Source organism: Apodemus sylvaticus, chromosome 20 (genome assembly GCF_947179515.1).
Source record: "Apodemus sylvaticus chromosome 20, mApoSyl1.1, whole genome shotgun sequence".
Taxonomy (NCBI): domain Eukaryota; kingdom Metazoa; phylum Chordata; class Mammalia; order Rodentia; family Muridae; genus Apodemus; species Apodemus sylvaticus.
In genome coordinates, this window is record NC_067491.1 from 47,820,739 (window position 1) to 47,833,580 (window position 12,842).

Sequence of the window (12,842 nt, forward strand, 5' to 3'; positions counted from 1 at the left end):
CTACTGGAGCCCACTAAAGGACTCTCCCTGTCCTCAGAACACAGGGCAAAGACAAGCTCTGCACTCTGGAATATTAGACTTCAGAACTCTGAAGCAGAACCCACACACACCTGAGAGTTTTCATGAATTGTCTCTAATTCATCCCCTGCCCACCCTTTTCAGTAGCTGTCAACAAAGATGTTCTTTAGCAGCAAAAGAGGAGCCCTCAGGCACCAAGATTGTACCTGTGACTCCCTCCTGAGTATCTTGGGCACCCCTACAAAACCTTTTGATCTCAAAGCCATTTACAGTCCCTGAGAAAGTGGCAAAGGCAGGTCGATTGGAGCTTGCTTTCCAAAGTAACACCAAGGGGGAAGGCCAAGGTATATGAGTTTTGTGTCTGTAATGATGGTATCCTTCCTAGAGAAAGAGATGATACCACCTGAATCCTTGAGCCTTGTAAGAGATGTACCGGGTCCAAGTGCCCTGTGTATGCACAGAGACCGGGAAAGTGTGAACTCTAAGAGCCATGAGTGTGAGTGGTTGTGGAGAGGTCAATGGGAAGATTAAAATAAAAAAAAAAAAAAAGGAAGGTCTCTGGTTATATTAACATATAAGGTTTTAACCATAGTGACACTATTCACAGCCTCTATCTACTCTGACCTAGTTTCTGTTTCTGAAGTCTTTCCCCAGATAAGGAAGATATTACAGCCTCTATTATGCAGATGAAAAAACGAAGGATTTAAAAATCAGAAGATCAAAATAAATTGGCTTAAGATCGCACCAGACTAAGGCAGGGCCAGATACACATGCAGTGTTCGTGAAGTGAGCCAAGGCAGTGGTTATTAACCCTGAAGGAGGTGGCAGAGCCCAAGGTTGGATTTGCAAGCTGCCCCAGGCCCAGGGTTGTATTTGCAAGGAGCCCCACCCAGTCTGGCTTCAGAGGATCAGCAACTCTGTGCCCACACCCTGCTCTGTGAAATTCGAAATGGTAACAATAGGAAGGGCAGCTGATGTTATCTGAAGCATTACCATGTGCTAGGTACTGGGGTTACGTTTGAGATGGAGTTTGTCCTTTAATTGGAGGTTGCTGTGAGGAAGGACAGAAGGAAGCAGTGGGTACAGTAAGGTTCCTTCCACTACTGGCTCAAGTGGGCTGAGAAAGAACACTCCTGCCATCTAGTGGCCAATTTGAGGAAATGACCCCTGGAGATCTAAGCTGCAAGGACTTCCCTAAAACTTTCCCAACTGTGCTCATGAAGGAAGAGCCTGGTTTTTGTGAATCCAAGCTGCCTAAACTCTACGCTTTCCACATTAACTAATAATGCAGGTGCAGCTCTTTTTTATGGATTTAATGATTTCATTTTTCTCTTTTTTATTAGATACAGATTTCAAATGATTTCCCCTTTCCTAGTTCCCCCATTCCCCGAAAGTCTCATAAGCCATCTCCCCTCCCCCCCTGTTCCCCAATCCACCCCTTCCCACTTCCCTGTCCTGGTATTCCCCTACACTGCTGCATGGAGCCTTTCCAGGACCAGGGTCCTCCTCTCCTCCCTTTGATGTCCAACAAGGCCATCCTCTGCTGCCTATGCATCTGGAGCCACGGGTAACACCATGTGTACTATCTGGTTGATGCTTTTGTCCCTGGGAGCTCTGGGTGTACTGGGTAGCTCATATTGTTGTTCCTTCTATAGCACTGCAAATCTCAGTGGGCCCTTCAAAGACTCTTTCTCACACCAGTCAGAATGGCTAAGTTTAAAAAAAACTCAGGAGACAGCAGGTGTTGGAGAGGTTGTGGAGAAAGAGGAACACTCCTCCACCGCTGGTGGGATTGCCAGCTGGTACAACCACTCTGGAAATCAGTCTGGCGGTTCCTCAGAAAACTGGGCGTGATGCTACCGCAGGCGCAGCTCTGAATATTCTTTACACGGTGAGCTCTTTCGGTATCAATATAACAAATGCACCGGAGTGCTCAAAGGCTTTGTTCTGCAGATGAACAGGTTTTTAAGTGTGTCTCTACTTTAGCTGAAACTTATCCCCAAAACCAGACCTTTATTTCTGGCTAATATCAGGGATATCTCAATTTCAGAGTTCCATAGGTCACAGACAATATACATACACAACTGCAAAGCTCACAGACACATGCGTGCTCCCAGTCACATACACGCATATGCACACATGCACAGACGTGTAAGCACTGCTAGTGAATGATGGGGGGTCAAGATTCACACCCAGCTGGCCCCTGGGGCAGTGACAGGGTCACCTGATTGACAGCACCAGCTCTCAAGCCTGCCTGGCTCTGTAGTTTCTCACACTGGGGTTTCCATGACTTTAAAGCACGGGTCACTTGTCTGCAGCACCCTTTGAGTGGTGACAACAGAAGCTGTCTTAGCATAGGTCACTTATGTGACAGGTATCGTCCTCACCGAGATACGGAAGCTGCTTCCTCCCGCTCTCATGTGGCACCATGAGGCAGGTCACTTTTTTTTCCTACACATGAGGGAACTGAGGAGCAGGGAGAAAAGTCTAGAAAGAAAACTTCTTACTCCCGACTTCTGGAACTTTGGAGTCTCTACTCAACAATAGATTCTTCCTATCCACCACATATAGGGGGTACAAGATTCTAGTGTCCTAGGGAAACCAAGAATGTTACACGTGGAGGCGTACCTCTTCAATGAAAGGGATGTGTATACCTGTTTCCTACCCAGAGGGCTGGGAGTGGATGCAGTTAGCAGCCTGGTGATCTGTGCTGTCTCTAGGGCCAGGCCACACCCCAGTCCCTCAGACTGTTACATTTATCCCAGACCCTTCCTCTCAAGACCTCTTTAGCTTCAGCACTGTTTCTCGCTGAAGAGAAACCATCCCTCAGGGAGACGTCACATGTACATCTGGTGTGATGGAGACCACACCTGATTCTCCCCTAGGCTCTCAAGCTCCCTTAAGCTTCACAGCACACGTGGCATTAAGATAAATGGTACCAGAAAATCTTTTCCAAAAATACTACTGTTCTTAAAATGCCTAAAACTATAAACGGACCGGAATCAGATCTAGAAGTCTGAACCAACACCAGCTAACTAGGTCATATTGAGCTAGATTTCCTTCTTGCCTCACAAGAAACATTTCTCTTTGCAGGGACACCCGCAGCTAGGAGACCTGCTTTCCAGCCCTGTCCCCTAAGCTTTGCCCCAAGCTGCCCTTTCTCCTCGAGTCCAGTGTTTCCCTGGCGTATTGAAACTCTTGCTATCAGCATTGAAACCGGTGTCTGTTTGCTAGTAAGATCACAAGTGCCAAGAAGAGGCCAACTCTCCCATGAGACCTCACTGTCTCTTCAGGTGTTGCTACCAAGGGGCCTCTCTGAATGGCCCTGGCCTGGACAATGAGTCCTGCCTCTCTCCCCTACATAGAGCACAATTAACAGCCCCATCTCCTCAGTTCCCAGTGCCCACGACCCCTTGGGCTTAAAGCTCATGTTTCCACTGCCTGAGAGTCACTTGCAGGTCAGGTAGCTCCTGCCAGCAAAAGCACTGGCCACACTTTCTCGTGGCTCTGCCCTCCAAACATGGACACTCAAGACTCCGGAGTGCCCCAGCATGCATTGAGCATCCCGGCATGCACTGAGCATCACGGCATGCATGGAGCATCCCGGCATGCACGGAGCATCCTGGCATGCACTGAGCGCCCCTGCACTGCAGGTCCTGGGCGTGAGAGGTGACAACACTGAGTGCTACCCTGTCGTGATTATGTTCTATGGGGAGCAGCACAAAACAAGCAATACAAAACAAAACAAAACAAAACAAAAGCACAAATACACATCAGCACCAGAAGTTCCCAAAGAAGAAGGCGGAGCCAGAAGATGGGAGTCGTCGGTGTGCTACTGAATTTCTTTTAAAAATTCTCCAGCTTCGTTGAGGTATAGTTAGCAAATGAAACACATATATGTATGTATTTAGCAATAATAATTTTATATACATATGTATCGTGAAATCATTACCACAGGTTAATGAACTCATTCATTGCTTCTTAGAGCTACCACTGTATGTGTGCAGCTATATGTACATGTATGTATGTGTGTGCATGTCTATATCTGTGTACATGCATGTGTGTGTGTGTCCATGTGCATGCATATGTGTGTGTTGAGGACACAAAATATTTTTCATCAACTTTAAGTATACACTGTATTATTATTATTATATGTTACATGTTAGATCTCCAGAGCTTATTTACCATACATCTTAAACTTTGTACCATTTGACCAATCTCTCTTCATTTCTCTCCCCCAAACACCTGGAAAGAGCCATTCTCTGCCCCTGTGTTTGACTTTCTAGGTTCCCTGTGTAAGAAAGGTCTGAAGCATTTGTTTTCCTATAATAAGCTCATTTTCCATAGCAAAGGCCCCCATTCATATTACAGCAAACAGAAAGTCACCTACCGTGGCTGAATGAGATTCAATTTACACACTCACACACACACACTCACTCACACACACACACATACACACACACATACACACACGACATTTTCTGTACCTACTCATATATCTGTGGAGATTTCTCCACAGTAAACAAGGAAGTTCCGGTGTGCTTTTAAGGTACTGATTTCATATTCTTTGAATGTATAACCTTAGGTGGTATAGCTGGGTCATATGCTGTTCTAATTTACTATGAGGGGCCATGACATACTGGGCCCCATTAAACTGAACCAATGTACTGCACATTTGACAGTGTAAAAGATTTTCTTTTCCCATGCCCTTACCCACACTAGTTTTCTCTGATCCACATCATGAGTCACAGACTGCTATGTAAGGAACTCCATGCCTCCTGCTCCTCAAGACGCTAGTGACTCAGTCCTACTCTGCTGGAGCCCAAGGGATCTGAGAAGTCAAAGTTTGTTGCCTGCTTCACTGTTGTCCTGTGTCTTCTGAGGACAGACGTCTGGAGATGACAAAGAGCCCCAAGAGAGGGCAGGCTTGCTCTGTTCTTACCCTCTAAGGGACCAGAAAAGAGAGAAGCCTCCTGGGCCTCAATATTTTTTCTGTTAAATGTTAACGGGGGAATTACTAGGGTATACCTCCATAAGAACAATAGGCACTTAATGAGTCAATATATATGTTTTTTCTGAAAAGTCATGGCTCATAATGAATAGTATTATTGGTCAATTGTAAACACACACACATACACAGGGAGAGAGTCACATATTGCTTACCAAATACATTCTGAGAAGTGCACAATTTCATCCTATGTGGTCTTGACAATAATCATGCTAGATCATACATCACTATCACTAAGCACTACATGGGGGTCCACTGTTGTCTATAACATCTTTATATGAGCCTGACTGCATATATTGTAACATATGTGTGCACACACGCGCACGTGAGCACACACACACACAGGAGGGGAGAATGTGGAAGGGAAGAAGGGGAGGAGGAAAGGAGAGAGAGAGAGAGAGAGAGAGAGAGAGAGAGAGAGAGAGAGAGAGAGAGAGATGGGTTCTTCATCACATAAAAAGCAGAGTAAAACTTCCAGGAAAACTAATAAACATGCCACTTCCTTTGTAATATAATTATGTACACTGTTGTGCTTTGTCTTCTGGATCCACAAAACAGATTCAAATCATCTTTGTTTGCTGCTGGATGAATTGAATGCTACAGCAGACAGGACGCATCTCAGCCCTGTGGTCAGCACACAGACAGTGCTCGGTCCGTGTTTACCATGATAACAGATTTAATCATCCTGGCCGTGATGAAAGGAAGAGGAGAACCAGAGTTTGGAGTGAAGGACTGTTTCTCCCCCCAGGCCTGATATTAACACCCTTCTGAATACTCTGCCTCAGTTTCCCCCTACAAGCCATGCATGTTGTGTTTACTTTTTGCTGAGGTCCTGGGTGAGTTTTGTGTTCTGAGGCGTGTGGAACGCTGTGAGAAGCGGGCCAGAGGACCCAGGAAAAGATGCTTCCACCACAATCAGCAGGGCAGCTGTGTTTACTCCTTCTGGGAGTAGAGTCACGACATTTTCAGTCCCCATCCACAGCGTCTCTCCTCCATGAATGAGCCCACAGACTGAGCTGTGCTATCCCCCAACTGAACCCCAGAGGGCAACAAAGACAGCCACTCCCAGCTCTCCCTCAGAGCAAAAGCATTCTATTTGGTCTCATGTGGCCTCGTCTTAGAAAATAAATGACTTAATTAAATAAATTATCATAAACAAGTCAAAGACAAAGAGTCCAAGGCATAAACAACTCAACAGCCTGGTTGGTAGGCCCCAGGCATTGAGGTCTACTGGTCAAGAGAGTGTGGGAGACCCCGAGGCCTCTTTATAAGGGCATGGGGTTCAGGGGCCTCTGGTGAATTTCAAGCCCCATTATCATACAGAAATGTCCAGAATACAAAGCCAGGCAGGAGAAATGAAAAGCACGGGGCTCTCCTGACAGAGGCTTGTGTTGGAAGATTTCTCTGCTCGTTCACAGCTTTTGGACTTTATGCAGTTTGTTCAATCTCTCGGTGGTTTCCTAGCGTCTCATCTGATAAAATGAACATAAATATCATATGTCTCTCAGAGTTGGTGCCGATCAAGATGAACTCCGTGGGGATGGGGAGATGACTAGGCTCCTACTGCAAAATGGGAGGCAGAGACAAGAGACACACTGGTAGCTCAGGGGCCAGGTGATCTAGAATACACAGAAGGGGAAACAAAGAGGCACTGCTTCAAAGTAGGAGGAGGGGACCAATACCAGAGGTTGTCCTCTGACCTCCACACTCAAACGCTGGGACAAGTACACACTGCACACTGTGTGTGCACACCCACACGCACACGTACACACAAGAGAGATTAAAAATGATGAGCCTTTGTATAAGCCCATAAAGAAGTCTTACAGCAGTGTTTAAAACATAGTAAGGGATTTTAAAGTATTTTGTCTTCTTCTTATTATTATTGCTGTTAGGAAGCCAAAAGGTAACTGGTGGAAGAATTAGAGTTCACTGTCAGCAGCTGCCCAGGCCTACCTGAATTCAACACCACCACCACCTCGCCCTCCCCCTCCCCCTGCCCCTCCCCTCCCCCTTCCAAGGCCCTTGCCAGCAGCCTGTGTCCTATGGAATAGAAGGACTTGGGTCCATTAAAAGTTTGCAGGCTATCACCTTGGAATAAGGCAGGAGTCTTGGGAAAAGAGACCCAGTGGAGACAAGGTCCCAGTACAGGGGTAAGAGTGGCCAGAGGTACATAACTTCATTTCTCTTCAGAGTCTGAAGTACACGCAGTCTGGGGACCCCCCCCCCAAGTTAAAAGTATAGAGCCCAGAAAAAGCACCTTTTGCACTCAGCTCCAAACACATCTACCCTGACACCATGCACAAAAGGATGAACACCCAAGATAGGAAGCCAGCAGGTCTCTCTGTGCCCAAGTATATCTTCCTAAGCATAATCTATAAGCATAAGTGAATCTGAGTTGAGTTACTTGCTCCCCCAAGAGTCTGGCTTTTCCTCTGTAAAATTTATGGGAAAATTAAGCCAGCCATCTGTCTCCTTCTTTGGTATGGGAAACAGTCAACCTGTAACAGGTGGCACTCTTGCCAGCCATTGCGTTTGAACCTCATAACAAAGTCCACAGGTGCTTGTCTGGCTAAGTAAATACGGTGATTCAAGCTGCTGGTGACAGAGCCCAAGCCTGCTTTAGTGCCCTCAGCCTGTAGGCCTGACCAATTTGTCAGCCAAAAAGTTCTAATTACCTTTTCTTTTTTCTTTGATGAGCTAAATCAGGACCCAACAGGGCCTTGAAGAATTCCTTCCTGTCTTCCATCTGGTCTTTCCTGGATATCAGTGAGTGAAAAACCCACCTTCTTCTCTGTACACTTTCTTCTCCTCAGTAGGGCTGCAGCCCCTCACCCCACACACACACACAGGGGTCTCACTCACAATGCTGAGAATAGACACTGACCCTCGTGACCCCGGGCCTTCATTTTAAAGACTTAAATCAGATTAGCTCATTAATGACCTTGCCAAATACCCCAGTGGTGGGTCAGGCTCCCCAAACCCCTCCACAGGCCTGGGCTTGGGGTTAATGAATTACTGAGCCTGCTGGAGCAACAGAAGCTCTCTGTGAAGCCAGTGGCACCCGGGAGGGGGTGCAGATCATTAATAAATATTGATTTGGCTCCAAAGGAAGCAGCCTGCGGGAGAGCAGGCTCCTGGACATCGGACACCCACGTTGTGGTCCCATTAAGTCAGGGTCAACTGTTCTACCCAGACGTCAAGGGACCGCTGGCTCCAGAGTGCTCCCAAAGAAAAGGCTCCCAAGAGCCGACTTCCTGCTTCGTGGGTCAGCGCGAGTCCATTAAATCCACAGTCGTTCAAGGCAGACAGATCCTAGTCTAACTCTCATCTTCCATCAGATGTTCACCAGCCCCCGGGGCTGAGTCAACAAGGCACCCAGGATGGTGGCCAGCCTGTCTCAGGAAGAGCAATAAATCCTCCAGTACAGAGACCCACAACAGAAGGGTATTCTCAGCCCAACTCCAGGCTCCCCTGTGTCTCCTCCGAGGCCATGGCCCCAGCTTCCTACTGAAGCAGCTACTGTGTGAGTTCCAGGAGCCATTGCAAAGGGAGAGGCCATGGCTACCCGATCTTGCAGGTGAAGACCTCCAGGGTCTTATTTTTCCTTGAGAGAACTTCTATGTCTGTTTCTAGGGAAAGAAAATCCATCAGCAAGGTCTTGGCAAGAGCAAAGGAGTCCAAGCTTGGCTGGTAGGATAAGCTTTGCATCCTGGACAGAGCAGTGTCTGCAGTGATGGGAACCTGGGCAAAGCACACGGCCTCTATTTACTAATCAAATTCTTAGAATCAGACATAGATGTAAGTGAAGACTAGACATTTCAGTGAAACGTTGAAATGATAAATAAATAAAAATCTGTAGGGCCCTTAACTGTAGGGACTAAACTGCAGCTACTCTCCCACTGACCCTTCCAAAGGGCCATGTGTCTCCATTTTTTAAGATTTATTTTATTTTTAACCAGGGGGAAGCACGGGTGTGTGAGTGCCGGAGTCAGAAGAGACCAGGTCAATGGAGCCTCTTAGGGATGGAGTTACAAGAATTAATGAGTAACCCCACTTGGGTGTCAGACACCCAACTCCCAACTTCATAAAGAGTAAAACATGTTTTAAACTATGAACCATCTCTCTCTCTAGCCTCAAAGATACTACATGTCTCTTACAGGTGTTAGAGTGGCAGGCTACCCATTATATCCCCTAAACATCCAGTTCTGCCTTCTAAATGCTTACATGATCTGAGATCAGCTGATACGTCACTCATGACTTGAGTTATGGTCAACTTGCCTATATCAGGTAAAACGTAATACATGCAATGCCTTCTCTAACCCCAGGTCTTCCTCTCCTCTCACCTATTGGACCAAAGACTGAGTTCAGTGCACACAAAAGGATTCTCCTTAGAGATACCATTTTTCCCCATCATTGCCATATGTCACGTGATATGACTCCACACCAGAGTGGGTACCACATGTGCTTTCCTACTGTTAACCCTGAATGGCATGAATGAAGTAAAGTCAGAGGGTAAATGTGAACAAAAGAGAAAAGAGTGGGAAAGTTAACCCAAGTTCAAGAAGAACAGTAGTCAAGGGGAGCAAATCACAATAGGTGGGGTTTTAAGAAGAAAGGGTCATACAATGTATAAAATGGTAAGGAACCAGAGATAAGGGAATCAGATGATGCGAAGATGTAAAATATGGTCAAAATACTCTCTGGAAAGACATCATTTGGGTAACAAGTGTTGTCAGAATTGGTAGGAAGGGGAAGAGGAAGGAAGGAGGAAAACATGGAGGGAAGGAATTAGGAATGGAAGAAGGAAGGAAAGTAGAGCAAGAGGGGAAGGAGAAACTCCAGCTTGCTGGCTCCCATGTCCCAGCTATGCCCAATTAAACACATAGCCAAATGGCACAGCCACACACCCAAAGGCTTAGAATGGAAACCTATTTGCAGGGCCACCACCAAACCCCACACATGAAAGTTGGGTAACGTCAACCCTAATTAATGAATTATTGACATATTGGGAGAGCAAGCAGAATATCAATAGCATTATGTGGTTCTGCATAGAGTCCCAGAATTGATTCTCCCAGATTGGGTCAGCTTGTCTTAATGGTGGCAGTCTGAAGATATAGGAGCCATCTCCCCAACTTCCAGGGCTTACAGCCATATCAATGCATCCAGGGAGCATCTGACCCAACTGTGAATTTCCACAAATCCAAAGATACATAATCTCCTGTGGTTACAGGACCATGAGTGGCTACAGTTATGGCTGTAAAAGCCATACACAGGGCAAAGCCAAATGTATGGGAGAAAGTTTGAATTGACAGGGGAAGGAGACATTTAGAAACAGAATACACAGACAGATAAAGCAATAGAAAAAATAAAGATGCAGGTGGTGAGACTAAAGAAACTCCAACCATCTGGACCACTCAGCCTTAAGCAGCTTTCTGCTAAAGACTCTTAGGAACCATGACTCCTTTGAAAAGTGTTCTCGTCTTAAAAGCAAATAGGCGTGCACACATGTGCGCCACTTTTCCAAGTCGTGGGAGGGGCAGGTCAGAGCCTTTTATGGGATCCTATCACTGATCACAAAAATCCTAAATGAATGTAAAACATCTGTCTTACTCAGGATGGCTCTGCAGAGCAGCAATCCTGAAGAAGAAAAGAGAAATCTATAGGGGACTGAGCTAAGAGGGAAGAAATGTGTGTAATAATGATTCTTTTGTCTTCTATCAATAATCTTAACTCTGTGCTAGGTAGATAAATAAGCAATAGTATAGAGATGGATAGATAGATAGATAGATAGATAGATAGATAGATAGATAGATAGATAGATAGATAGATAGATAGATATAGATGATAGATGATAGATAGATAGATAGATAGATAGATAAACTAACAATGTAACAATGGGTGGATAAATAGATGTATAGATAGATGATATATACATATATACATACATATATTCTTATGTATATATGTAGACTGATGGGAAAGCAGGTGAATGGGTAGATGATTAATAGATAGATAGATAGATAGATAGATAGATAGATAGATAGAATAAACAGACACACAGACAGGATAAACAGATGACACATATATATATAAACATGTGTTATTGTGCATATACACAGGCAAAACAGGTGAATGGATGAACGATAGATAAATGATAGATAGATAGACAGATAGACAGACAGATAACAGCCAATCTTTCACGGAATATAATACAAAGTAAGGAGAAACTGGGTTTACTGTTTCCACACACTATCTTGTTAACCAATCTCCATTTGGAGAAAGTCTAAGGAGTGTCCATTTGCTTTTAAGAAGCATCTACAAAGAGGAAAGTCTCTTGAAAGGCTGTGCCCCTAACCTCTAACTATCTAAGACACTGCCTTGGTGTCTGCTACCCCTGGCTGCAGTCTGTCTCCATGTAGGTATTTTCTACCCCCCACTAAATGCAATGTCATGCAGAAGATCTCAAAGGGAAAGTAAACGGATTAGTAGATGGATCGATGGCCGATATTAATGCTCTTTCATGTTGGGTTGAAGAAGGATTTGAGGTCATCAGGAGAGAAGGCGGCAGGAGAATAGACTAAGTATTCAAAAGGCTCTCTGGATTAAAATCCTATTAAGTTCCCATCAGCTTCTCCCGGAGGCATTTGGGGAGGTTGGGGTTTCTTTAACCTGTCACCATAATTAACCTCCCCCCTAGCTGTTTTGGGTGGGGCACATCAGCAATTAAGAAACTGAGAAACTTTCATTTTCCATCATCCATGCCGCTGTTTGAATGCTTTAGAGACCAGAGTGCAAAGTGGTTTAGCTTAATTGATTTGAGGGGTTCAGGTCTCTCACTTGAACCTGCTGTCAGACTTGCCCCTGAGATCTGAGCCCCTCATTAAAAAGGGCATTTTGTCCGGAGAAAGAATCAAAGGTTCCGATCTACTCCTAAGCTTTCTTCCTCTTGCCATTCCCCGAGTGAGGCTGACAGAAAAAGTGCGACTATACAGAGCCATGCTTGCTTTTCTTTCAAAATCCCTACTTCCGGACCCAGACTCCTTTGCGCAAATCTACCGCTGGAGTCCTGATACCCCCCTCTGTCTCAGCAGGTGTCACCTCAGCATCTGCCATGTCCGTAGCAGCTGTTGAGTCACAGACAAGTTCAGCCCCAGGTGGGAACAGCCCTATGGGTGAATGACCAGCTGCCAACGAAGTAGAGCCCACAAAGCAATAATATCACAAAACAAGTCAAACAGTGCTGGCTATTTCTTCTTTACTACATAAACTTGCCACCCCCATCGCACACCCACACTTTTTTCAAACATTAGCACCCTGCTGTCTGAGCCAGGAGGTGATTAGCCAAGCAGCCTCCTAAGGCATTATTAAATCTGAGCAACTTTTACTGTCTAAAAAACTCAGCAGTGATTGCAAGATACTCTGTAGCAAAATAGTAGGTTTTTTGTTTGTTTGTTTTGTTTTTGTTTTGTTTTGTTTTTTACTTTCTCACTGCTACATCTTGAGAGTTACATGATACAGCATTTGTCTTCCTCGGGCAACAGTCCCTTTTCTGTGTCTACAACAGTCTTGTGCCCTTTGCCATACTGTGAGCTACTTAGGAACAAGCACTTGACTTATTTTTATTTTTTTTTTCTCCAGCTCCTAACACAGCATCTGACATAGATCAGTCGGTTCTTAACATACTGCGGCCCATGACTATACAGACTTTACCCTGCCTTAAAGCCAAGTCACAATCTCTATTGGCACTATGTAAAATTCAGTGCTCGGTAGGACCACATGACCTCCGAGATCATATTCCTGCTCTTGAAATCTATAA

General features: G+C 45.3%; 1 protein-coding gene across 1 annotated transcript in view; it reads right to left on the minus strand.

Annotated features, from left to right (window-relative positions):
- Positions 1-12,842, minus strand: part of Pah (phenylalanine hydroxylase) — a 61,690-nt gene that overhangs the window by 29,640 nt on the left and 19,208 nt on the right. The window lies entirely within an intron of this gene.